Below are 27,522 nucleotides of genomic sequence, written 5' to 3'. Positions count from 1 at the left end.
ATGCAGAGGAGGTAAAAAGAAGATGGAAGGTTTCGGAGGAAAATTATAGATACTTGCATGTTTCTTTTTTTCTTTTCCTTTTTTTTCTCCTTTTTTTCTTTTTCTTTTCCTTTTTTTTTCTTTTCCTTTTTTTCTTTTCCTTTTTTTCTTTTCCTTTTTTTCTTTTCCTTTTTCTTTTTTCCTTTTTCTTTTTTCCTTTTTTTTTTCCTTTTTCTTTTTTCCTTTTTTTTTTCCTTTTTTCATAAAATTAAAAAATATCTATTATAGATCAATTAATGAATATTCCTGACATTTCAGTTTCTTTAGGGCATTTCAAAGAGTTTTTAGGAAATATACTATATTAGATTTTGACCAATTATATATTTTTTTACAAATCTTCATAAAAGAACGTGAAAATGATGCCGAAGTGTTCGCGAAATAAATTTTACCATTCTGAGATTGGTATTCTTTAAAAAAGATACATTTGTTGATAAAGGATGAGAAGGACTCTCAAAAATACACTACACCAACACCTATACTGGTTTCCACTGAGCGTAATGCGGTACGTTTTGTAAAAAGAAATGAGTTCTTTAGGTTTACCAGTATAATAAATTTGTAAACAAATGAAAACATTTCTTTCAGCGATCTAATTTCCTCTTCTGTTGGTAGTGGGCTCGTTAGCTTAGAGAAGTGATTTTGCGTCTAAGTTCAAAGATTTTTTTACATTGAGCCACACTGATGAGCCATGAGACAGTGAAATAATTATGTGGATGACTATTTCATAATTTTTGCAAATCCTGTATATATATATATATATATATATATATATATATATATATACACACACGTTTTATTTTTTATTACTGTATCTTTCTGTTAATTTACATTATTGTTTCGGCTACACGGCCGTTCTTTTTGGCCGTCTGTAGCGTCCTCAGACTTTTACAGAAATGTTAGCTATTTTGGGATGAAAGAGTGGAAGAGTGAATGAGGTCAGGAGGGGTTTGCGAGGAGGGCGGAGGAGGAAGAGTGGAAGGGAACAAGGAGGGAAGGTGGGGGGGCGTTTGGTATGTCGATAATGTTTTAGTTTTGGGGTTTAAGGAACTTGAGGAGGAGGGTCTGGGAAGTTCATTTCATATATATATATATATATATATATATATACATATAATGTTAGCAAAGAGTAAATCTTTAATAAAGCAAAACTTACCAAGATAAGAAAAGCTCAACACTATGAAGTGGAGCAAAAAAACAATATTAAATGAAAGATGAGGAATAAAATTTATAAATAAGTTTATTATATCATCAGAACAATAAGGAAAAGTTCAGGAGAAATTTAGGAAAAAAAACCCTCTTCAGTCCATGTCATTTCGAAGCTAAATGCTTCTCATCAGAAGAGAAGGGCTATAATTATACAAAATGCAAATATTAAAAAACTGGCTTAATGACGTTTAGAAATGAGAATGAAGGAATAATTTCCAAAATGAATATAAATATCTTTAGAATTGTAACCTACCAAAATAATCAAGTTTTATATACTGTATCGAGCATTTAAAGAAATATAAAAAAAAAATGGATGATGAAAATAAAATTGAATAAATTACAATATTTATTGATCCAGCAAATTAAAACAAGAAATTATAAAGATGAAAAAGATCCTTAGGCTATTAATTGACTGACTTGTTGATTAATTTTAATTTGTTATTTGGTTGAAAATACCTTTTAATTTTCACAAGAAAGTTTCTCATATTTTTTTTTTTGTGTGTATTTTCAACTTTATGCTAACCATTAATATATTCTTATACTAATGTCTATCCTCTGATGAGAAGAGAATGTTTTTGAAAATGCATGGATTAAGGATTTTTCATTATTGATTTCTTTATTTGAATTTGATAGATCAATACTCTAATTTATTCAATTTTATTGTGTGTGTGTATTGGATACTCTTGTATTAACCTCGTTAAAACTTCCTTGGTGGCTTTGCCTTTGAAAAATATTGACCTTGAATTATATATACATTTTATTTGTTTTACATGAGCATTCATAAGTCGCTGCACATTCATGAGCATGTTTCGGTCAGCCAGTTACAAGTAGCTAGAGACCTCTTCAGGCGATATTGCTTATACAAAAGTTTAGTCTATGGACTTAAACTTTTGTATAAGCAATATCGCCTGTGTAGAGACATATTAAAACAAAATAAATAAAATGTATATCTTCGCCTACTTCGATATTGAGCACTCTTGTATGAACCGCATTAAAACTTAAATGGCTGATTCACCTTCGGAAAATATTAACCCGGAATAATATGTATATATATATAGAGAGAGAGAGCAAACAGTTAATAAAACATGTTAAAAAACACTTTGAAAAAGAATTAAAAACATATTTAATCTGAAAAGGAAACACTCCCGCATTTTGCTAATTCCTACCCTCTGATGAAAAGGAAAGTATTTCTTCGAAACTCCGCGGATTAAGGACTATCTACTTATCAAGTGTTTCCTGTTCAGAATAAATATGTTTTTAACTCTTTTTCAAAGTGTTTTTAACATGTTTTATTAACTATTTGCTCTTATTATAAGCTCTATCTCCTATTTGGTTTTATCGAGCTTTTACATCTGGTTGAGATTACTTTATAAATATTAATTCTTTAATATTTATGATATACTTTAGTTTTACCATCTTGGATCATTTTGGTAAATTTAATCGTAATTTTTATTTTATATATATATATATATATATATATATATATTATAAAAATCAACATTGAAATCACAATCAAGATGAATAACGACAGCAAACTTTATGTATCTAACGTGTTTAATATTTTGCGCATAACTTTCGCTTGTCTTAACATTTTACTGCAGTTTCATGGTTTATTCAATGTTCTTAATACATTTCTGAACGTTCTATACATTTAAATTAAAAAGACAAACATTCAGGAATGCATGCAATATTCAAATTTCAGCAGTTTTAAATAAGTCACAATTATATATATATACATACATATTTCACTCTTAGTGTATACCAATCCTTTTTGCTAAGAAGCTCACTGTAAGTTAAATATAACAACAGAGCATATATAAAAGAATAAAAATATAAGCAATATATATAAACCAAGATGGCTGCCAGAACAAACACACGATGTTTAGTCTATGAATTTTCTTTCTTCTTTTTTTTTTTTTTTTGACATTTGTAAGGAATATATGCAAGAAAATAGTCCGTATTGATATAATAACCGAGTGGTTTTGTATAATGAAGCGGATCTGTAAAAAAAAAAAAAAAAAATGTACCGACATTTAACACGCTGAGCTGTTTTATATTTGAATCTTGCAATGTAACTATACTGTTATTCTTTTATATATACATGGTAATTTTATAAATAAATATTTTTATACCTACATACACTAGTGTTTCATGTTTACGCAATCATCAGTGTAGGAAGTGACAATTACTGTCGTATATATATATATATATTTACGGGAGTCAATTCCATGCCGACTGTCAACACGAAGGTTCTAGGTTCAATCCTTGGCTTGGGAGAGATGTTAGTCTAGCGGCACTGATGAGTTGTGATACAACAAAACAGAACTGTATGTCGATGACTCTATATGTATATATATATGTATATATATATATATTACATGGGAGTCACCACTTATCAAGGCCCGGAGGCTACTCTAGGATAAGGGTTATTGAGTGTACAGTAATCAATGGGATAATATCGTGGTAATCGATAGTAATGGAAATTTGGTAAATTGTATTACTTTAGGGGACGTTTCGTTAAGAATTTGTTTATGTTGGACTTGAAGACAACCAAGTTGTAGTCAGCTGGAAAACAGGCAAACGGAGGAGAGTTCCACAGGCGTGCAGTTATATATATATATATATATATATATATATATATATATATATATATATATATATATTCATTCCTTGTAGGGATTCATTATAATTTTCGATGGAACATCATTCTTCAACCAGTGGATGCACAAAATCCTTTTAGAATTCAATTTTTACGTTTTAAACTGCTTAAAATTAAAACGTATTTGGTTGTTTTCGTTCTATATTACTCTAAAGTAGTAATGGGGCGATTTGAATATTTTTTCCCGATTCCGTTTCTTTTTAAAATTCTAAATATAGAATTATTGTTGTTGTTTTTTTTTTTGTTTGTTTTTTTTTCTTTAGCAGTATAAATCCATCTGATATGTGCACGTATTTTCATAAATGTAAAAATTATTTTTGTGAAGTGTTATACAGATGTTAGTTTTACTGAGAGTTTCAAATCAATTAATATTCATAATTTTGTCATTGAAACGAGTCATAGAAATTTAAGAATTGAAAATTCAATGATGGCTCAATAAAAGGAAAAAATTAATTTCTCTCTGAATTTTCAAATTTTGTAATCATGCCGATCTACATTTATTTTCCTTTAAAAATTGGTAAGTGCTTTTTTTTTTTCTAATGAGTTTAGGGCAAAATAAATTCATTGATATAATAATTAAATGAACGCTTTTGCGCTATGAAACAGGTGCTGTCAAGAATCGTGCATGTCAAACAAACTTGAAGGAATAAATGGTAATATGGTCAACATTTTGAAATTTGGAATATAGGCTTTTGTCATTTATTTGCTATATGCTCTGTAGTTACATCGAGCTTCATGAATTAAAGTATTGTTATAAATAAAAGGTGAAATATAATTAAAGAAACGTATTTCCATGCACACACACACACACACACATATATATAGAGAGAGAGAACTTGAATGCCTACTAGACACTATCCTCGAGTTTCTAAGGCCTCTCTGTACAGGGGTTTGTCAGAACAACCTGGCATGCGGATACTTTTTCTCTAGAAGTAAACCCTGACCAAATATTCAAAGTGACATTTTGTATTCGCTTCCCAAATAAGATCTCCTCACTATGGCTTACTTACATTAACTTTTATAAGGAATGGTGCACCTTTTCCAATGCCTCCCTACGGGACAGAGTTAGACACCAAGGTCGTTTTTTAACTTGGAGAAAAGGAACAAAAATAAAAATTGTCTCAGTCGTGAAGGATTTCTCATTCACTGACAGAGAACAAGAAATTGAAGTGCAGCATCTGAAGAAAAGATACTACACTTTGATCTTGTCCCGAAGGCCAAGTACGGTTAATAACACGAAGCTGGATCCTCCACCAGACTAGATGAATTCTTGTCCTGGAATCCAGTAAGACCAAAACGAAAATTATACTACAACGTATAAAAATGGTTAATTGGGGAGAGGAAAATTGTGTTCTCAACTTCTTTACCAACTCAGTGTTTGAGAAATAAAGAATTTAAATGGAACATTCGAATATCTATGTATCTCATATAGAGTTTGTCCCACTTTGTGGGCCACTTGATTTCTGAGAAGTTCGACTAAAGTAAAATAACACAAAAAAACATATCAGTGCATGCACACACAGACATATGAACATACATATACGCACATGCACACACAAATATGCACACATGCACACACAAATACACACACATGCACGTGCACATACGCACACATGCACGCACACATGAACACACAAACATGCACACAAACACGCATACATGCACACACACACACACACAGACACAAATATATGAACATACATATGTGCACACAAATACGCACACATTCACACACTCACACACAAAGATATGTGAACATACATATGTGCACATGCACACAAATATACGCACATACACACACAAATATGCACACAAACACGCACACGCAAGTACAAGCATGCACACACACACACACATAGACATATGAACATACATATGCGCACACATGCACACAAAAATATGCACACGAGAATGCACATACATGCATACACGAGCACGCAGACACATGCACACACGAGCATGCATACACAAACACACACACACGTTTATATAAGAAAGTGACAACCGTAGTTGAAGTAAGCGTCCCTTATGATGCTGGCCTTAACAGAGCAGAGAGGGAGAAAATAACAAAATACCAAAGAATTTATGTACGACATGAAAAGAAACTGGAATCTTAAGATATCAATCACATCAGTCATTATAGGAGTAGCCGGGCTAATGAAAAAGGATTTAAAAAATTATCAGACGAATATACTCGGTGAACCAAGTGAAAAAGAAATATAAACAACTGCACTTAAAGGGACGGTTAGAATCTTAAAAAGATCTCTCGGTTGGAGTAACTAAACTGATAGGAGAATGCCCCATCCCCAGGAAAAACAAAGTGATAAGAAAATTAAAAAAAAGAGAAATATAAGAAAATTAACCTCTGAACTAAAATGGAATCTAGTTAAGACCTTGGGCAAACAAATCGCTCGACATCCTATGGGGCAGAGCTATATCAATAATAAGTAATAAAATGTACTTAGTTTAACACGTTTTATAATCTCATCAGGTTATTAACACATGATTGAGTTTTTATATCTTTTAGCTCTGACATTTATTCTATCTTTTAATTCGTACAACGTCTGCGTGTGCTATATATATATATATTCATAACTCACCTTGTATATGCCAAAAACGTGGACGAAATAACCAATAAAAATGTAGTAATAGTAAAAAAAAAATCTTTTAAAGTTGAATGGATTTAGTTCAGTTCATACGCTTCTTTTTGTGCAATTGGTATTGAAACTCAATTGTAATGGTATCTCTTGGCTTTTGTATATCGCAAGAAATGAGAATTGTATAGAAATGAACATACGAACTGAATGAAGTCTATTTTGCATTTATTATTTAATAATGAAATGTAGTTTGCTTTATTATTTATGTGTGTGTAAATATTGATTAACGAATAAATGCCTATATTTTTTATGTATAATTCTATATGTATAGCATATATATATATATATATATATATATATATATATATATATATATATATATATATATATAGCCACATAGGCATATATCTAATATAAGCATATAGTGGGTGATATATACACACACATGGTCACAGTCACTATATATAGATATAAATATATAGAATATACAGTATTTGGCATAAATATAGAATATATATATATATATATAAATGACAAAAGTGTATATTCCCAATTTCAAGATTGTTTACCATCTTACTGTTTATTTCCTGTATGCTGACATGCACAATTCTTGGCAGCACCTGTTTCGTAGTGCAGAATCATTCATGTGATTGTAAAGTCTTAAAAAATTATTTCGCCCTTAACTCGCCACAGAAGAAAAAGCACTCATCATTTTAGAAGATGAAAGCATAATAAGCATGATTGCAAAATCCAAAAATTGGGGGATAAGTCGCAATTATCTTTTTTCATTTTGCTACGCCATCTTTGAATTTTCCTGCAAACATAAGGAAATAAACGGTAAGTTGGTCAACAGCGTGAAATTTGGAATATAGACTTTTGTCATTTACTTACTGTATGCTTTGTTATTACATTGAGTTTCATAAATTAAAAGATTGATATAAAAGGTGAAATATAACTGAATAAGCATATCTCCTTGTATATATATATAACTATAATACTGGTCTTAAATCTAAGTAATAAGATACCCGATATTTTGTAAACATTGAAGCCAGCATAGGGCGAATACGAAACTGACATAACCATAACGTTTTAGCTAGGTTGTTCTGGCCATATTATAAATATAAAAATAAAATAAAATTTCTTTAAATAATGCTCTATTATTAGTGTTTTATATTCAAGATGTCTGAAGAAAGGCTGGTTATGTGAAAATTTTGAAACGCCATAATGCTTGAAATTGTCCAATCGGTCTTGAAACAATTGTAACTTAGAATGAAACACACTTTTTGTTGCTATTAATTCCTTTTTTGAAGTCTTCGTTTTTTTAATACAGTGTATATATATATATATATAATATATATATATATATATATATATATATAATGTCATTTTGTATGAGTTCCTTTCTCATAGATTCCAAAATGGTTGAGCCTCTTTTGCAAATTTCACACAAAGGTTATTTCTGTCTGGCAGTGGTCTTAGATATGCTTTATACAAAAATTCATCCAATAATATTGAAAATTGAACAAATCCTATCCTAAAAATGGTCTTTTTTTCTTATAGATGAAAAAAAATTATAGGAATATTTTACATTACACCGTCCAAGAGAGATAATAAAATCTCAGCAAAACATTTCCTCTTAAAAAAACAAACAAAAAAAAACGAATTATTGTCATCTGGAGAAATAGCTTAGTAGTAGTAAATTCGACTACAGATGGAATGAACCCCTGTTCCAACCCAGATGTACCTCACCATTTTTTAATTTTTTCTTTTAATGAGTTCAATTTACGATAAAAGAAGAAGTTCTATTTAAAACCGCCGCAAATCATTTCTTCGTTTGCATATTTTAAAACTAAACATTAATCAGGAGTGACTTTTCCAGGGCGTTCTTCGCCAATCCCAAATATCACCTGGCGTGATATTGTAAAAAAACGGATCGAATTTGATGAACGGCATTATCATTATTTTTTATTTATTTATTTTTTTTTAATTTTATTTTATTTTATTTATTTATTTTTTTTTTTGCAAATTAGTCCACCGGACAAATTATTTAATGTTCAATAGAGGATTGATTCTATAATAATACATACGCAATCTGCATAAATTAAAATATCATGCTTAAGCATATTGTACGACCGGACAACCCTGGGCTTCCAGCTGACACATACACACACGCACACACACACATATATATATTAGTTAATGTCTCTTGTCTATAGAAAAAATAATTTACATTAACATGTATTCTTGACAAAGTCTTTGCTTGGATAAAAATTCATTGTATCAAGTGATGCCCATTTTCTTTTAATTAATTTGTCTTTTTCCTTAGATCCTTTTATTTTTGGCCCAAGGACACGGTTTTTCAGGTTACGTCCAAGGATGGAATATTGCTGCCACATCTGGGCAAGAGCTGCTAAAAACAGCCTATCCTGCCTTGACAGAGTACAAAATAGACTTCATGGCTTAGTGGGGGATGCCCTTTTCTCTACCCTGCAACCTCTCTCCCACAGAAGAGACGTTGCGAGCCTATCCTTGTTTTATCGTTATTTCCATGGCAGGTGCTCATCTGAACTCCAATCTCTGGTTCCCCCTCGCCAATCTTTCACGAAATAACACCCGTCTGGCTGAATCCACTGTGAAAAATTTCCCCCACTCTTTATCTGTGTCTAAATCAAAACGTGGATTCCATGAACAAAGCTTCTTTCTTAGAACTGCACGCCTGTGGAACTCTGTTCCGTCTGCCTGCTTCCCACCTGACTACAACTTGGATGTCTTCAAGTCCAATGTTAACAAATTCCTAATGAACCGCCCTCTTAAGTAAACACTTGATTAAATCTCCACACTAACGTACTGTACTTGCAATAACCCTTATCCCTGAGTGGCTTCCGGGCCTTGATAAGTGGTGACCACCATGTAAAAAAAAAAAAAGAAAATACAATGTTTTTCCGGACCTTGGTTACGGTATTTTCCCCGCCTTATAATGTTATTTATAATGTTATTTGATTATAAATGTGTATTATATACTGTATTTTGTTACTAATTTTCATCTGGAGGTAAAAAAAAAAAAAAAAAAAAAACTAGATCCAGTATCAAAAATATTTTTGTTCATGTGTTTTGAGGGAGGTGGTGTTTGATCAACACTGCTGAGATGCCATGATTTGATATACTATTTTGTTTTTAAATCCCCAAAAGAGTGTTAACAACTGATGATCCCTTTAAGAACATGGGTACTGTTACCTGCAGACGTTGTATGAATTAAAAAATAGAATAAATGTCAGAGCTAAAAGATATAAAAACTCAATCATGTGTTAATAACCTGATGTGATTATAAAACGTGTTAAACTAAGTACATTTTATTACTTATTATTGATATAGCTCTGCTCCATAGGATGTCGAGCGATTTGTTTGCCCAAGGTCATTGGAACATTGACTTGCTGAAAAATAATGTACAGATACTATATGGCAGATGCTCGTCTGAGCTCCATTCTCTGGTCCCCCCTCGCCAATTTTTTTCAAAAAACACCCGACTAGCTGAAACCACCGTCAATAATTTTCTCCACTCCCTATCTGTGCCTTAATCAAAACGTAGATACCATGAACAAAGCTTCTTTCTTAGAACTGCACGCCTGTGGAACTCTGTTCCGCTTGCCTGTTTCCCTCCTGACTTCAACCTGGATGTCTTCAAGTCCAACACAAACAAATTCCTGATGAACCGCCCCCCCCCTAAGTAATGACACCTTACAAATTCTCCAATACTATTGCTACACTATCCCTTTGATTACTGTACTCACAATAACCCTTATCCCTGAGTGGCCATTGGGCCTTGATAAGTGGTGAATATGTAAAAAGAAAAAAGGGTGTCCCCCCCAAAAAAAAATTGACGTCATTTTAAATGGCAATATCTCAAAAACTACTCAGTATATCTTAATGAAACTGCACAAACTTTATGTTGAACATAAGTTTTATTAGTTAACATTTCGTAAAAACAAAAATTTGTAGATTCTATGACCAATTTCATAATTTTCAAAAATGTTCAATATGAGCGCCGGTTGTGATCCTGCACACGTCAAGTCGGTAATCAAACTCGTGCCAAACACGCTGCAGCATGTCTTTGGTAACATTCTCCAGTGCGGCAGTGATTCTCTGCTTGAATTCTTCAACGTTAGCAGGAAAGGAGGTACATAGACAAGTTTTTCACATATGAGAATTGCCAAAATGAAGTCAAATTTTTTGAAATGTCCTCTACATATATTAGGTTCGTGTAAAAATAATGTTTTTTGACATCAACGTTAGAAACGACATTATTTTTGCACCAATCATATATATATATATATATATATATATATATATATACACACACACACACACACACACTAGAAGAATACCTAATTCCCCTAACCACAAGTTTTGCACTAATATTTTCCTCCTCTTGTGAAGATAAAAATCGTTATATAACGATACTAAACCTTCTGTTTATAATTTTTATTCTAATTTTAATCAAAATCCATTGCATGATTTGGGTTCTAGAAAATGTCTTAAATTCAAGGTTTTTTTGAAAAAAAAAAATTAAAATTAAAGGAATCTTGTTTAATTTCTGTCTAATGATTATGGATACAATACAATTGAATGCAAATCTTTAAAAGAAATTCACATGGGAACTTGTGCTCATATCATGTCCTCTAAGATCTTTAAATACACTTAACCTGTTGACGTCACAGAATTAAGCATAATGGCCACGGTAAGGTGATAGCCAACCATTATAAAAATAGTTATTTTCTGTTAAATTTCTCAAAGAAATTGCAGAGGGATTTATAAAACTGGTCCAAATGTGACTCTATTTTCTTTTTCCGGAAGATAAAGAATTGTTTAGCTCTCTTCCACTGCAAGAACACCAGAGTCGGAAAATGGGATTGAGAAGTCAACACCCTCAAGGAAGGGCATTCTGACCTGCAAAAAGTGCTTGAGCAGCCCCGTCGACATTGGGCGCCTCAGGCAATTATCAATAACCTAACCCCTATCCGCATGGTGTAATCTATATAATTATAAAACTCAAATGATGTTGTAACCCAACATCCGGTTTATGAAGTCCTGTTACGCATGCGTACATAAATAAATAATCAACACGACAATAAAATGTATTGTTTTACTGTGTACGTTTTCAGCGTCCCAATTGTTTTTTTTTGCGTTTAAATTATCCAAATAAACAATTGTTAATACTTTCCGCATTTTTTACATCGTTCATTTCCGTATTACGTTTAAGTTATTTTAACGCAATTTTCTTACAAATAAATCTACTGTAACTCATTGACAACCATAAGAGCATTTTACAACGGCGATTTACCCACCGCCTTCGTTTTTTTTTTTTTAAGTCTCCATTTTTTAATACACCTTTCTTAAAAAACATTCATACATTTTCTTCTACACTACCAACATAAATAAGTAACCCCAAAAATGTTTTTTTTTTTAATTTGCGTTATGAATAAATAATTAACGCGACAAGAAAACATAGTTTTACTGTGTACGTTTTCAGCGTCCCAATTGTTTTTTTTTTTTTTCGCGTTTAAATTAAAAGATATATCAAAATTTGAATTTAACTTTAAGCATGTTCAGTACATATTTACCTATAAGTATGTCAAACCACTTATAATTCAATGGCTGTAAGTTTTTTTGGTTTTTTTTTTCAAAAATAAACAATTATAAACAGAACGACTCAAAGAAATCTATCTATATTCTTTTTTTCATTTTAATATACTTTCATAGAAATGTTTCTGTTATGTCACAAAAAAACTATTTTCTTTACGTCACAAGTGTCACGCTCATACATTAATTCCATAGCTAATATTACATACTGACCCAACGGGTCATGGATAGTCTAGTATATATATATATATATATATATATATATATATATATATATTTAATTTTAGACATTATTCATCCAGAGCAACGCTAATTAAGAATGAGCCAACTTTGTGGGTGTGTTTGTAGATTTTAATTTTTAGCTGGACAAACAAACATACACACCTACACATTTGCCCTTTATATAATAAATGAATTTTCATTAGTTGCATCCTTGCACCCATATGAGAAGCTTTGTCTGTCAATCTGTCAGGCTTTAGTTTGCAATAATATATTCATTGCAAAATGCACATGTATAGACTCATCTTATTTTAGATGCATCTAGCCATCTTCAGAAGAGGCTCTGTCTGTCTGTTACGCTTTGTGATTACAATTTTTCCTCGTTTGCCATGCCTAAATTTGAAAAAGAAATTCTCGCCACTAAAGGTTGCCGATTAAATCTGTGCATTTAAAGAATATCTTGTTTTAAATTGATGTTTTATTCTTAAAAAATACGAACGTCTCAGAGTTTTTTTTTTTTTTTTTATAGTTTGATGATGCTATACCAAAGCTGCGTTAATCAACATTTGTTTCCCTAAGGGTTTTTTTTTTGTATATATGAAAATACATGCTAAAATATTCCTAAGTTTGGGGATTGAGTTATATTTGAAAAAAAAAAAATCCATTTTAATTTTGATAATGTTAAATTAACTCAACAATTAACCCATCTTTTACTAAGTTTCTATCTATCACTCTCACTCTCTCCCATTGTATGTTATTTTATATTCTGCTCTTATTTCATATGGTATATATGACTCTCACTTCCGCCTCTCTCTCTCTATCTCTCCAGTCAAACGAACTACAGAAAGCAAAGAATATAGTTGAAATAGTCCATTATAAACAAAAGGAAATATCACTACAGTTTGTAATATTATTTAATTCGTAGCTATGAAAAAAAAGAGGTGTATCGTGCAGGAACAAAATGATCTATGATTGTGTCTTAAATTTTTTATATTTAACCGACTTTTTAAACTCTTTCAATCTAATGTGAGCTCAGTGGTTGGCCTAACGAATTACATTTTTTCTCTAGTTTCTATATAATCCAAAAAGAAAAAAAGACACTATGTCCTTATGTCTCATTAAAATGGAGAAGAAAATATTATTTTCTGCTCGTCTTGTGTGGACACAGCTCTTCACACAAATGTTATCAATATTCGTGATGACGATGATGATGACGATGATAGTGGTGGTCGAAGTAGACTCTCAAAACGGTTTATGTCAAAGAACACAAGAACTTACGAGCAGGCAAGCAGCTGATAACATGAAGATCGATTCTTGGGGAAGGCCAGGGAGGTTGAGCTGGACAGAGGTCCAGGGGTGGGGAGCGGCAGAGATGAAGTTTGACCAGGGGACGATGGGGGCAATTGATAATGGCCACACAGGAGCAGAAAAACACAGTAAAAATAATCGCCTCTGAACACAACATCCGCTTCGAGAGTAATTCCTGTGTAAATCTTTGTAAGCTCCTCAGATTTAATAACGCACATCCCCATGCTGGTCATGTCGGTGGCAGAATAGTGCTGCTGACGCTCACATTTAGGGCTACTGTGTGAGCAGTAGAAACGGGGTGGGGGAGAGAGAGGGGGAAGGGAGAAAACTCTGGAGAAAAAATAAAAGAGAGAGAGGAAAAAGAATAAGAAATGAAAAACAGAAGAGAAAGAAAGAAAGGAAGGAATAGTTTTTGCAGGCCAAGGTTTTTGATAGCCGCCCGCCATTTTAATGAAAGCTGAAATCCTGCGGACGTTGATTGTCCACTCAGCAGCTCACGATATCCCTTCTGACAGAAGGCACTGGCAGACATTACCACACTATGAACTTAGCAGAAATTTTTTGAACCTTAATGGCCGGCCGTAGGAATGCTGGCTATTTCAAAAGGTTTGATATAGTCTCTGGACAACTGGGGTGATGCCACTCCTCCATCAATCTAACTCGCCTAGCCTCTGGCCTTTGTGAGCACCAACTGCTGGGCAACAGACCATTAGAGCGATGTCCATTAACTCCTGCTGACAAAGCCAGGTCCCCAGAATACTATAAATCCTTGCTGTAGGCTGATTTGATTGTGTTGTCAGTCAAGCGAAGAAGAAGAAGCGAGTTATCCAAGCAGCAATATAGATGTGTTTTCTCTCCACCCTTCTCTCTTGTACATATATACGAGCGAGCGTATACGAACACATCACCTATCTGCATGTCAATACACACACACACACACACACACACACACACAGTTTATGTATCTATACATGCGAGTATGCGCAGCTTGCTCACTGAGTGATAGTCACTTAGCGATGATTTAGGATCACAATAATATCTACTCTAAAATCTACCAATTTCTTGGAAAAGTTAAACCACTGGAAACTCGCCTTGTAAATGGTCAGAGGCAGGAAAGCACAAACCAATGAGTCGATACTCCGTTACAGAATAAGATTATCGATCCGACTTTGGAGAAAATCTAACCAAACCATATTCTTCAGTATGCTTATGGCTTCCAAGTCTGTAATAATATAACTGTAATCTCATTAAGTCTGGTTAGCATTGTGGTAATAATTTCTTTCAAGATATATTTGGAGAACCATTACCATAGTAAACAAAAATAAGTGTTTTATCTTGTCTATGACCCCCCCCCCCGCCAAAAAAAAAATATAGTTTATGTTCTTGCTTTTCATATTAATAGCGAACAAGACTTTTATTTTATTATCTAGACTTATCTTTCTGTAGGTGCAAAAGACATTTTTTTCAAAAGATGGTTATTCGTAATCAAATTCAAAATTATTTTTTTATTTTTTGCCTTTTTACATTACAAAAGCATTAAAGCTCTTTTAGTGGCTTGCTAACAAGATTTTCAAGAGCATTTATTATAATAGGTGTTCTGTTGTTGTTGTTGTTTTTTCAGAGACTGCGAACTTTAAAGTGACAACTCCATTTGTTTTTATTGCAAATTTGGTAACTATCAGTTATTTCAGAGTTCAGCTTGGTTTGGCAATTCATCCTGAAGACTGACATACGTGCAGCTTTAGCAAATTGCAAATGATAGAATTAATTTATTTCGCAAAACATTTGATGAACGAATAATTTTACAAAATATACGTGTCAACTGGCCACCTCATTCCTGCACTTTAACTCCATTAGGTTATTTTCTTTGGGCAATATGTAAAATCCCATGACTACGTTGATAAACCAGACACAATAGACCAGTTTCACGACAAAATTTGATGCGTTATTGTCAAAATACAGCCTAATTGAATTTATAGAGTTTGTGAAAATTGGATCTCTATATTATGGAATATATATACGCAGACTGCAGAGCCATATGTCCCAAATTTTATTTAAATTATAAATGCTAAAAATTAGAATTGGAATAAACAAATTTGTATAATAAAAATATTTTTTTTGTGATTTTTAGTTTATAGTTTTCCACCTCTAAAAAAAAAAAAAAAAAAAAAGTCACTTTTTCTTTGGGGAATATGTAAAATCCCATGTCTACATTGATAAACGAGACACAATAGACTACTTTGAAGACAAAATTTTATGTGTCATTGTCAAAATACAGCCTAATTGAATACACTCAATAAGCACTGATAACTTGCTTATAAATGCTATCGAAATCAATTATTGTACATTTAAAATAAATATATTCATTACCTGCTTAGTGGTTAGGACGGTTGTTCAATGTTCATGTTCTTGGAACCTACGAGTTACTGGTGCGAATTAGAGAATCAGGAAACTGCTCAAATCCAATTCGACAATATTTCTGAAATGTAGTTCTGGCATATAGAGTAAATGATTACTTTTTTTTTTTTTTTTTTTTTTTTTTTTTTTTTACATAGGCATCACCACTTATCAAGGCCAAGAGGCCACTCGAGGATAAGGGTTAAAGAGTGTACAGTAGAAATTAGGCAATATAGTAATCGTTAGTAATGGAAATTCGGTAAATTTGTTATATGGAACAGTTCATCAAAAAACTATGCATGGAATCAGCAATAAAATTCTCAATTCCTTCTGAAATCGGATTTACTATAAACAAAATTAAGTCTATGCCTGACTTGTCCACCAAGTTTCTATCAGGAATATTCAACAGTCTTCGTTTTATCACAATTCAACATGGAGTGACATTTTGGTGATCGTCTCATCAGCAGGAGGTGTGATCATGAATCAGCTTCACATTTGCTGGATTTTAGCTCTCCACATTTTTATCTCGTTAATAATGACTATCTAAACAATTCCCAGAATATACCTGAAATGAACAGGACCACCACAGGCAAAAATAGAGTAGTACTTACTATTGAACTGCCTGCCTGTGGAACTCAATTCCACTAGCCTGCTTTTCAGCTAACTACAACATGGTCTTTATTAGTTGTTCTTTCACAATGTTTCGGCCAACTATTCCTCTGGCCTTCGTCAGGTGGTAACCGCGACGGATAGGAACTCTGAATCTCCTAACTGCATTCTCAGCAATCACTGCCATCCGTAGTTGTTGTCGTCTCACCATGTTTTAGGCCAAGTAAGCCTCTGGCCGGCTTTGGGTAGGATTGAAACCGCTATCTTCAGACAATTCTCATCTGGAACCGTAGAGATTCAACGTCTCTATCAACTGTGCCACAGGCCCCGAAAATAACAACTACGGATGGCAGTGATTGCTGAGAAAGCAGTTAGGAGATTCAATGTTCCTATCCATCATGGTAACCACCTGACGAAGGCAAAAGAATAGTTGGCCGAAACGTCGTGAAACAGCAACTAATAAAGATGAGAGTAATAATCCACAATAAATAGATTAATATAAATAATACTCACCTCAATAATGAATTCCAATTAAAATAATATAAAACAGTCGTCTTCAAGTCCAATGTAAAGAAGTTCTTGTTGAGCTGCCCTCTTTAAATAATCACATTCTACCCAATTCCCCCCACTAACGATCTGTTATCTCGCTGACCACCTAACATTCATTAACCCTTATCCTCAAGTGGCCTACATGCCTTGATAAGTGGTTACTTCCTTGTAAATATATTAAAAAAAACAAAAACTGTTGGGTATTCATATTTAAAAATTAGTAGGTAAGTATATACAAGGTGCCTTCAGTAAGTTTTGAGACCCCTTTTTTGTATATACAGGCATTTAAAATTGTCATAAACTCTTGAAAATTCAGTATATTATTGCTATACATCTTATGAGACGACTGACCAATTTTTACGATTTCAGGTTCAAATAAACAGCTACAGCAGGAATTGGAATACATCCTACTAAAGCCTGATTGTCACAGCTGGTGAATTTCAAAAATGCAATCTGGACGTGAGGACACTTTAGAAGAATAATATGCAATAATATTCTGGTTTAAACTGTGCAAAAATGTCACAGAAACGTATGATACGTTTCAGACTGCTTTGGACCATCTTGCATGAACCGAGCATTAGTTTTTGAGTGGCATAAGAGATTCAAAGAAGGCAGGGAGTCTCTGAGAGATGATGAGTGGTATTGGGAGAAGTAAGAAAGTCAGAACACCAGAGTTGATTGGCCAAATAAAGAATTTCATGGATAAGGACCGTCATGTGTCTATAGAGATAAGTGCACAGTTTGATGTCAGTGTGGGAACTGTACACAATTATTTGCAAGGAATTGAAGATGCAGAAGATTTGTGCAAAGTTTTTCTCACGGGTGCTCCATCCTTGTCATAGACTATTTGACCAAGATGGACATCAAGATAGTTCCTTATCCTCACTATAGTCCATATCTTGCTCCCTGTTACTTTTAGTTATTCTCTAAGCTCAAGGAAAATCATTAAGGAGATTAAAGAAGCTGTGATGAGGATGATTGACACGTTGGAGCAGTACAACAAGTGTATTGCAGCTGGAGGAGATTACTTTAAAGGAGACTAGATTATGTGTGTACTATCAATACTAATGCTTATATGAAAAAAGTCTGGAAGCTTATTGAAGTCACCTCGTGTGTACCAAAAATGTTTGGATTGAAGAAAGGATTGGGTGCCATTCTCTTTTTTTCTTTTTTTTTTTTTTTTTTGGTGTGTGTGTGGGAGGGAAGGGTCACCCTGGATAATACACAATATGTGAGCCAATAAGAAAAAATGGCAGATAATAACTTTTTAAGAAAGTTCTGGGGAACTGTTACACTTTGTGAGCACTCTAACGAGTGTTACAGTTGAAAGTTCTTGCGAACAAGTTCGTCTTTACTTGCCTCCTGACTGAGTCGATATTTATTTCTCTCTCACTGCAGGACCTCCGACACCAGGGTCGGAAAGTGGGATTGAGAAGTCAGCTCCCCAGAGGAGGGGCACTCTGACCTTAAAAATGTGTCTGGTATTCCCTGGTGAGGGCGCCTCAGGCGATTAGCAATGAACTAACCTCTTCTCAAGGAGAAAAAGCAAGGCCTGGGTGTGTGGACTTCCTAGAACTACACAGAACTAAAACTCCCACCGCAAAATCAACAGGAACCGGATGATTATGTGATTTTTCTAGGGGCTCCCATAATCAAGAGATTAGATCATTCCTGTGATGATCCTGTCCCTGTTGATTTTGTGGTGGAAGTTTAATTATCTGCAGTTCTAGGAGGTCCATCCCAGGCTTTGTTGTCTTTGAGAAGGGGTTAGTCTATTGCTAATCGACGGAGCTGACCAGGCACTTTTTCACAACTTTTTACACCTGAATCAACTCGGATAATCCAAAAGCTAGAAATAATAATGATAACAAATTACAATTTAAATAAAATAAACATACAATATGTATGTAGGTAGATAATTATACTAGACATTACATTTATAATCTCACTCTCCCATCAAAAAAAAAAAAAACCCAAAAAGAACGAAAATTATCCGGCATTTTTTTTGACTCCATGGTCAAATGGATAAGTTGAAGATCTTGGCTAAAAGATATTCTCAAGTTGTAACATTGTGCAAACGGCTATATGCAAATACTGAGCTGTGAGCAAAATGAAGTCACGGTAAGGAAAAAGAAGACGATAAAAAAGTGTGAGAGAAGACGATCATGTTAGCAAAATAGATAAGATTCAAGAGCACACTCAAAATCACATTCAAGAAGCCGATCACGTGAGAGACGTCACAGCCATGACGAGAAGTAATGCATGGCAGGAGAATGAGAAAATAAATGTTGTTGTACAACAAAAAAAGCGAGTTTAAGTTCTTTTCTATTCTTTGTCTACTTTGTGACTGAGGCTACAGCGTGTTGGGTAATGTTACAAAGTGAATTCTATCTAGAAGTAGTGAGTTCAATCTCTGATGGAGGAAGTTAAGAACAAAATTGACTGATACCAGACTTGAACTTGAGTCATGCATCGATTAATGATAAAACATGTTCTTTTTTAATAACTGATTGTGTATTAGGTATTAGATACTGAGCTAGTAATTTTTTTTTTCTAATGGCTAATTATGTATCTGCCATGCCAAATCTGTATCTATTCCATGTTAAACCACAAAATTAACTGATACCATATATCTAAAAGTGAACTACCATACTAGATTGAATATTTAGTCTAATATCACAAGTGCATTTCAGAAATTTTATTACAAGCACAAGCAGAAAAGACCAGTGTATGGAATCAACAGTAAGTTCTTTGATAAGACAGTGGCGCATTTGAAATTAATGTTTTTCTTTAGCGGACAATTGAACCATGATGCTTACTTTTGCATTTTAAACTTTAATTCAAGCCATTACATATAAAAATAATTTTTTATAAAGTCATTAGTAGGTTCTCTACAGTGCAATGTAGCCTACAATGTATTGTGGACTAAATCACCGGGATGAGGCATGTGAAGCTTCCTCTCGGTGCATCGCAGTGGTTCTCGACTAGAACAGACAAAATTGATTGTGTTATGTATTGAGCAGGTAATTTTTTTTCTAATAGCTAATTATATATCTGGCATGCGAAACCCGTATGTAGTCCATGGTACAATATAAAATTAACTGATACCAAATATCTAAAAGCGAACTACCGTAGTAGATGGAATATTTAAAACTGAACTTGTCATGCATCAATTGATAGTGAAACATTTTTTCCTTTAAAACTTTTTATATAAATGACACACCAAACCTGCATATATACTTGTACTTTTTTGTAGAAAAAAAAATCCCATACAGTGCTCTATTATTAGGGAAAAAACCTTTCTCGAAATAAGAGCAATATATTTTTGTATAATATATATAGGAATTTACATTTATATCGGTAGTCGGTACCGACGGTTTCAAGCCCGGTAGTTGAGGACTGCTCTTAATGTCCGCCTCAGGCTCTCTTCAGCCGACTCTCATCTGTCTTTAACCGGAATATTATTACCGTAATTAAAACGAAACTAGAGATTATTTTAAAATAAATCTTAAGCGTTTTTAAACGCAAACCGATACTTAAATATTAGTATATACCATCCCCTGGGCACTTCCTAGGTCTATTTCAATCTAAATTTTATTACCCTATTTTTAAACGAGATTAGACATAACTTCAAAATGAACTTTTAAACGCTTTTAAACGAGACTTAAACTGAATGATGGGGGGATGCTTAAAGAAAAATAATAATATAGAAGGCATCATCCCATACTTTTTAATTTATTGCTTCAAATTTATTACCTTATTAAAGTAGCATACAAAAAAAATAATAAAAAAAAAATATATATAAAGGATAAAATAAATAAATAAAAATTATGGTGTGCATATATAGAGTTCCGGTTCCGGTTAAAGACAGATGAGAGTCGGTTGAAGAGAGCCTGAGGCGGACATTAAGAGCAGTCCTCAACTACCGGGCTTGAAACCGTCGGTACCGACTACCGATATAAATGTAAATTCCTGTATATATTATACAAAATATACATATATATATATATATATATATATATATATATATATATATATATATTCTATAATATAAAGCTGAACGTCTGTGTGTGTGTCTGGTTACGAATAGGCTCCTATATGGTTGACTATTAAAGAAAACTGATCACATATAATGATAGAAAATGTATCGAAACACAGGAATGGGTATGTTTGATCTGGCATAATGATGATTCATTAAAATTGTGGGGTCTGCGTTCACGCCTGGTCCACAAAGTATGGAAATAAAAAATGTAAAAATTAAAAAAAAAAACGTTTACAAGTGTTTTTGATATAGATGTACATAAGAATACTTTGATAAGTATGTTTTCACTTAAGTAGGGATGGTATAATAAAATGGTGGGGTCTGCGTTCGCGCCTGGTCTTCATAGAATGGAAATAGCCACAAACTTTAATAAAGACTTTTCATATTTATCTGCGTAAGTATACTTTGATAATTATGTTTCAGTTTGGAGAACTATGGTATAATAAAATCATTGGGTGTTCGTTCGCACCTGACCTCCATAGAATGGAAATATGTCACAAAGTTTAACAAGGTTTTTTAATATAGATCCACAGGATATTGTGATAAGTGTTTCGGTGTGAACAGGTATGATATAATAAATTATGGGGTTTATCTATTTTATTTTTACTTTCATCATATCTTGCTTTGGGTTTGATACCCCCAAAATTCGAAGTTATCTCTTTACAACCCTTTCTTTTCATCTGTTTTTGAACCCAATCAACGACGGGTACTTTTGCTAGTATATATATATATATATATATATATATATATATATATATATATATAGTTCATGAGGTTGTTATTTTCAAATATATATGATCATCTCCAAAGTCATGCTGTTCTCAGAACCAGATCATCTGTTTGTCGATGAGTGCAACTAAAACTATTACTATTTTATGTAAAAGCAGAATTTCTGATGAAGGTTTACTCCTCTGGATCAGGTGTATTATGTCTATGTTCAGACATATTAACAGAGTAACTTCAAGAAATGGATAACCTCTTTATGCACTAACGGTAGAGAGGTTATATTTTGTGCAATATATAGTTCTGGGATGCATGAAGCCCCACCCCCATGCAATCCCTTTGCCTTAAATAAAGGGTTTAGTTCAAAATTTCTAGAAGGTTAAGTTTTATGAAATGACAGGAGAGCATAACAGTCAACATGTTGTTAAAAAAAAATATTCGGATGAGGACAATAGTCTTAAACATAATGTAAATCTTATTCATGTTTATTATGCTTGTGGGGGTTGTGTTAGTAGTATTTTTTTAAGGAGAAAATCGCACTGTCATACTGAACCCATTTAAATTATGGCTCAGAATTATCTAGTCTGCATGAAGTCTTCCTCATTGGCCATAGCAAATATTGCAAATCTTTATCTCCGACACCCAGAGCAATTAAGCCCCGAAGTTTGACCCAGGAGACACAAAAGCATGGTAGTTGCACATGCACAGAAGATGCAATGTTATCATGGATTTGTAGTTGGACCTCATACGTCCTTGCTTGCACAAGCAGAGACAGACGACCAGGCTGTTCTTTAGCTATTTTTCTTTTTTCTTTTCGCTTTTAATTTTTTTTATTTTCTTTCTTTCCTTTCTTTTCCATATTCTTTCTTTTCTATTCTTTTTCTTTCCCTTTTTTCTTTCCTTTGTCCTAATTTTTCTTTGCTTTTCCACTTTTCTTTCTTTTCTTTTCCATATTTTTTTCTTTTTTGTTCTTACTTTTCCATCTTCTTTATTCTTTATTATTTTTCTTTCTTACTCCTTTTCTGCTTTTCCTTTTCCCCTTTTTTCTTTTCTATCGTTACTTTTCTATTTTCTTTATTTTTTATTTCCTCTTCCTCTTTTCTTTCTTTTCCCTATTTTTTTCTATTCTTACTTTTCCGTTTTCTTTCTCTATTCTTTATTATTTTTTCTTTCTTATCCCTTTTCTGTCTTTTCCTTTTCTTCCTTTCTCTTTTCTTTACCCTTTTCTTTCCTTATCCTTTTCTTTCTTTTTCCTTTTGCTGCTCTATTCTTTCTCTACTCTTCCTTCATTTATTTTTTCCAATTTCTATGTTCTTTCTGTTTTTCTGTATTTCTTTCTAACTTGTTGCCAGTCTCTTTAATAATTCCTTATTATATCTGAAAAAAAATCTCATCACTCTAAACATTATTTTATGAGTTTCTATGAAATACCATACGTTTCTCTTTTTGTTTTATCTTTATGATGCCTCCGTTCAGTTTCAAGAGAAAATGGACACCTACTGTAAGGGTAACTGTGCTTGGAATTGAGAGGCAAAGGTTGCGCAATCTGCAACCACACCTCTTCTGAATAAGCACTGCTTGAGTCTATTGGCAAGGAGAGGTTCAGGGTGACTGGAAACAATGCCGAGATAAGTAGAGAACACATACAGCACCTGGAGTTCACAAATGGTCACCTATTTTAGTACTGACCAGGCTCAACGTTGATTAAGTTTGGTAATCTAATGGGAACTGATGTGTCGACATGATTGTGCCGTATATATTTATACTTTCTGCTATTCATTATTTTAAGTTTTAAATCTTTTTATTTGAAAAAAAAAACAAACAAACAAAAAACAATTCTTATTCATTTATTCTCCTTTTATAATTTTTTTTTATAATAAATATAATTTAATTTTTTATCACTTTTCGCTTTTTCATTCATTTCTTTCTTTCATTATTTATTCTTTCCTTAGTGTATTCTTACTTCATTATATTTTCTTTTTTTTTCTTTTTCTTTTTTTCTTCTTTTTTCTGTTCCTTCGTTATTCTCCTTTTTCTTTTTCTTCCCTTTTTCGTTCGTTTCTTCCCTTGTTTTCCTGTTTATTTCATTTCATTCCTTGTATCCATTTCTTCCTGTATTTTTATTATTTTCTTCCTTTCAGTTTCTTTCTTCCTTTTCTTATTTTCATTCCTTCCTTTCACTCCTTCATTATCCATTTCTTTTTATTTCTTCATTTCTCTTCTTCCTTAGCCCTTTCTTTCCATTATTTCTCTTTCATTTCATTCCTTCATCATCCATTTATTTACATTTTTTTTTTTATTTCTCTCCTTCGTTTCATTCCTTCATTTTCCCATTTCTTTCCTTTCTAACTTTTTTTTTTTTATCTGTTATTTTATTATTATCATTTTTCACAAACCATATATCACAAAATTCGACACCTAATTATTTGTTAATTATCTCATGCATTTGTGCAAATATGGCGTCTAATTGTTTCGAATATTTTCAAGCAGATGTCATTAGACACAAAACGAATGATCTCTGCTCAGTAGGAATATTAACTAAAAAAACAAACAATAAAAAAAACATTTACAGAAATATTAATGAAGATAACGATTTGCTTTGATGGTTGATATCTAACATTTTCATTGCTTTCTTATTATTCCTATTTGAATTTGTACTCACCAGGAGTTTTCACTCGGGCCATCATCAAAGATTTCTCTTTATCAATAATCTGGAGTCTCGGTGTTTCCTGGAGTCTAGGTGACAACAGGTATCTCCAGATTTCTAGTACTCTCCATCGTTTCTGATAATATTTGCAGATGAATTTCCGTTATCGCAACAGCCCTTTACCATTGATTTCTCACTAGCAATGACTACTGATCTTCACTGGAATTTAGGTGGCAATAAGCCTCCCCAAGGTCCCAGTCATTTTCGCATTCAACCAGTAGAGATCTGGTCAGTATTTTCTCTCCTTGTTCTCTCCATCCTCCTTGATCCTTCACGACTACTTGGTGCAGTGCCAGTTGATGACGACGTTTTATTTTTTTAATGGGGGAGGGGGGTTTAACTTACAATTACATTATTTCAATTTTCTTCATTTCATGTGACGTTTCTGTAACTTTTTTTACTTCTGTTGCAGTTGCTATATGTCCGATTAGCGTTTGAATTCAAAGATTTTATTGTAAGCATTGGTTTCCTCGTGTATGGCACAACCACGTTGACACACCGGTTCTCACCAGATCACTGAAGTTAAGCAACTTTGAGCCTGGCCAATACCAGATAGATGACCATTTGAGAAGGCTAAGCGCTGTATGTACCTTCTGGGAAGGTTGGGCGTGGGGCCAGCACCCTCACCCTGTAAAAAGAACTCAGTCGCTACAAAAGCATCTACAAAGTTGTAGATGGCCTATGCCCCTTCCCCAGGGACTCAAGGCTATGGATGGATGGATTGGTTTCCCCGATATTTTTCTAGTCAGGATTCTTTCTAGGAAGACATCTGATACTTACAGAAGAGACCACATGAAGGTTGCCAACATTTTAAGTGAACCTGATGTTGCAGAAATGGACTTGAACACCCAGATCGTCAGTCCGTGTCGTTCACCACTTGACCACCATGAGTTCAATAAAAACAAATGCCATGAAAAGAACCAGTGTAAATATTCCTTGAATTTAGTAGCTGTTCTAATTACGTTGTCCAAACTCTGTTTGATGACTGCGAACAGCTTTCGTTGAAATTAGACTATTTAAATCTTGATTCAACTCTGTGATTACTTTGGCAACGGTAGTCCAATGATTTCTTACCGCAATGTCTTTTAATGCCTTTCTGTTTGTGTGAATAGGTTTATGTAAAGATATGTTTATATAAAGATAATATAAATATTTAAATTTGCTCATAGTTTCTTTCCTGTTAAAGGGATGTGCTGCTTTGAATCTTTGCAAATGAGGATGAAATCTAGTTTTATTTCTCAACCATATGTAGTACAAGAATTTCCAATCTTGCATTCAAGAGATTTATGGATCTAAGTACATTCACCTCTGAGAAAGATAACTCTGGCTCCAATACCAATTTTAGAGATAACAGAAATGTTTGGCGAGATGATTTTATATTTCTCCCAGAGTAATCATTGTGAATATTCCAATTAAAGGTTTAGAGGATTTGAACCCAGATTGTTGTTTTTAATTCACATTGATAATCTATATACCTATAAAGTTGAGTAATTTTTTCGCACTGACATTGATATTAAAAGCCTACTTTTTCTATATAAAAATTATGAAAACGAACTTTTTAATATACCTAGTCATGGATATGCGAGCGACTACATGAAGATTAAATAATTTGCGCATTCCTTTGAAAAACGAATGTTAATTAATTACTTATTCATTTTTCATAGTTTATTATTAGATGATTAGTTTCCTTTCACTATTAAGCAGAATTCTATTTATGCATAGTTTCTATATTCTGCATAATTGCGTAGAATTTAAAATAGAAAACATTCTACCACACGGACATATATACATATATATATATATATATGCGTGGGAGTGTTTGTGAAACGGCTCTACCAAACTCCTTTCTGAATATTTGGTTACAATGTTGAAATTTGATATATAAGATATTCAGACCAGTAGCACACTTTTGATTTGGGTTTTAGCTGATAAGGAAGCTGCTAAAGGGTCAAAATTTAAAAATAATGACCTTGGTAAGTCAACTATACCAGTTTTGTTTTGTACATGCGCTAATTAAAAGTATAGGTTAAGCAACGTTATATTTTGTTTTTTTTATACGTATGGATTTAGGTCATATGCTAACAGATAAGGCTGGAGAGTTATGTGTTTCTATTTTTATTCTAGTTGTAGCGTACAAATTCTTATTTTTTTTTTTACTTTTGAAATCAGTACTATATATTAGGTACAATATAATAATCAATAGAGAATTGGCTCTATAATAATATGAAATCTGCATGAATTAAAATATAATATTGAAACACATTTTACGACCGGGCTATGCCGAGCGACCTGCTGGTCATAACAATTCACAATTCCTTATATTCCTGTATACTTAAAAGTTTGAGAATTCTTTGATTTCTGACTGCAACAAATATCTAGATGACTCAAAGCAGGAAAAATAGCCACAATGTATTTGTTATGCGGCTATTTTTTTTTTTTTGCGCTTGTTTACTGCTTGATATTACTTGTTTTTCGGGCCAAATGAACATTTTAAATCAAGTAAAAACACTAAAAAAATTATCCACATAAGTAGAAGAGTAACTTATCTTGCCTTTGGTGACATTTATTTGTTATATATTTGTTTTTTTGACAACTTTTTCGAATCAATATGGATTGTAAAACAAAACCCATTTTTTTCCCAAGACTTTCGGTGTAGACACTTTTTTCAAAAGAGAATTGTTTTGTATTCCCCCTCTTCATTTTTTTGATTTTAACATATAGTAGTGATGTGTGTTTATTCTTATTTTCTCTCTCAGCTGTGCGTAGCAGTCTACATAATACAGCATTTTTTCTTCAGATATGTACTAATAGTGGACACAAAATAACAGCTCGA

General features: G+C 32.9%; 1 protein-coding gene across 5 annotated transcripts in view; it reads left to right on the top strand.

Annotated features, from left to right (window-relative positions):
- LOC145242986 (protocadherin gamma-A11-like) overlaps window positions 1-27,522 on the top strand; it is a 284,216-nt gene that overhangs the window by 27,739 nt on the left and 228,955 nt on the right. The window lies entirely within an intron of this gene.

This window comes from Euprymna scolopes, chromosome 21 (genome assembly GCF_053919585.1).
Source record: "Euprymna scolopes isolate OS-2025 chromosome 21, ASM5391958v1, whole genome shotgun sequence".
NCBI classification, from domain to species: domain Eukaryota; kingdom Metazoa; phylum Mollusca; class Cephalopoda; order Sepiida; family Sepiolidae; genus Euprymna; species Euprymna scolopes.
This window is presented reverse-complemented; position numbering and strand designations above follow the sequence as displayed.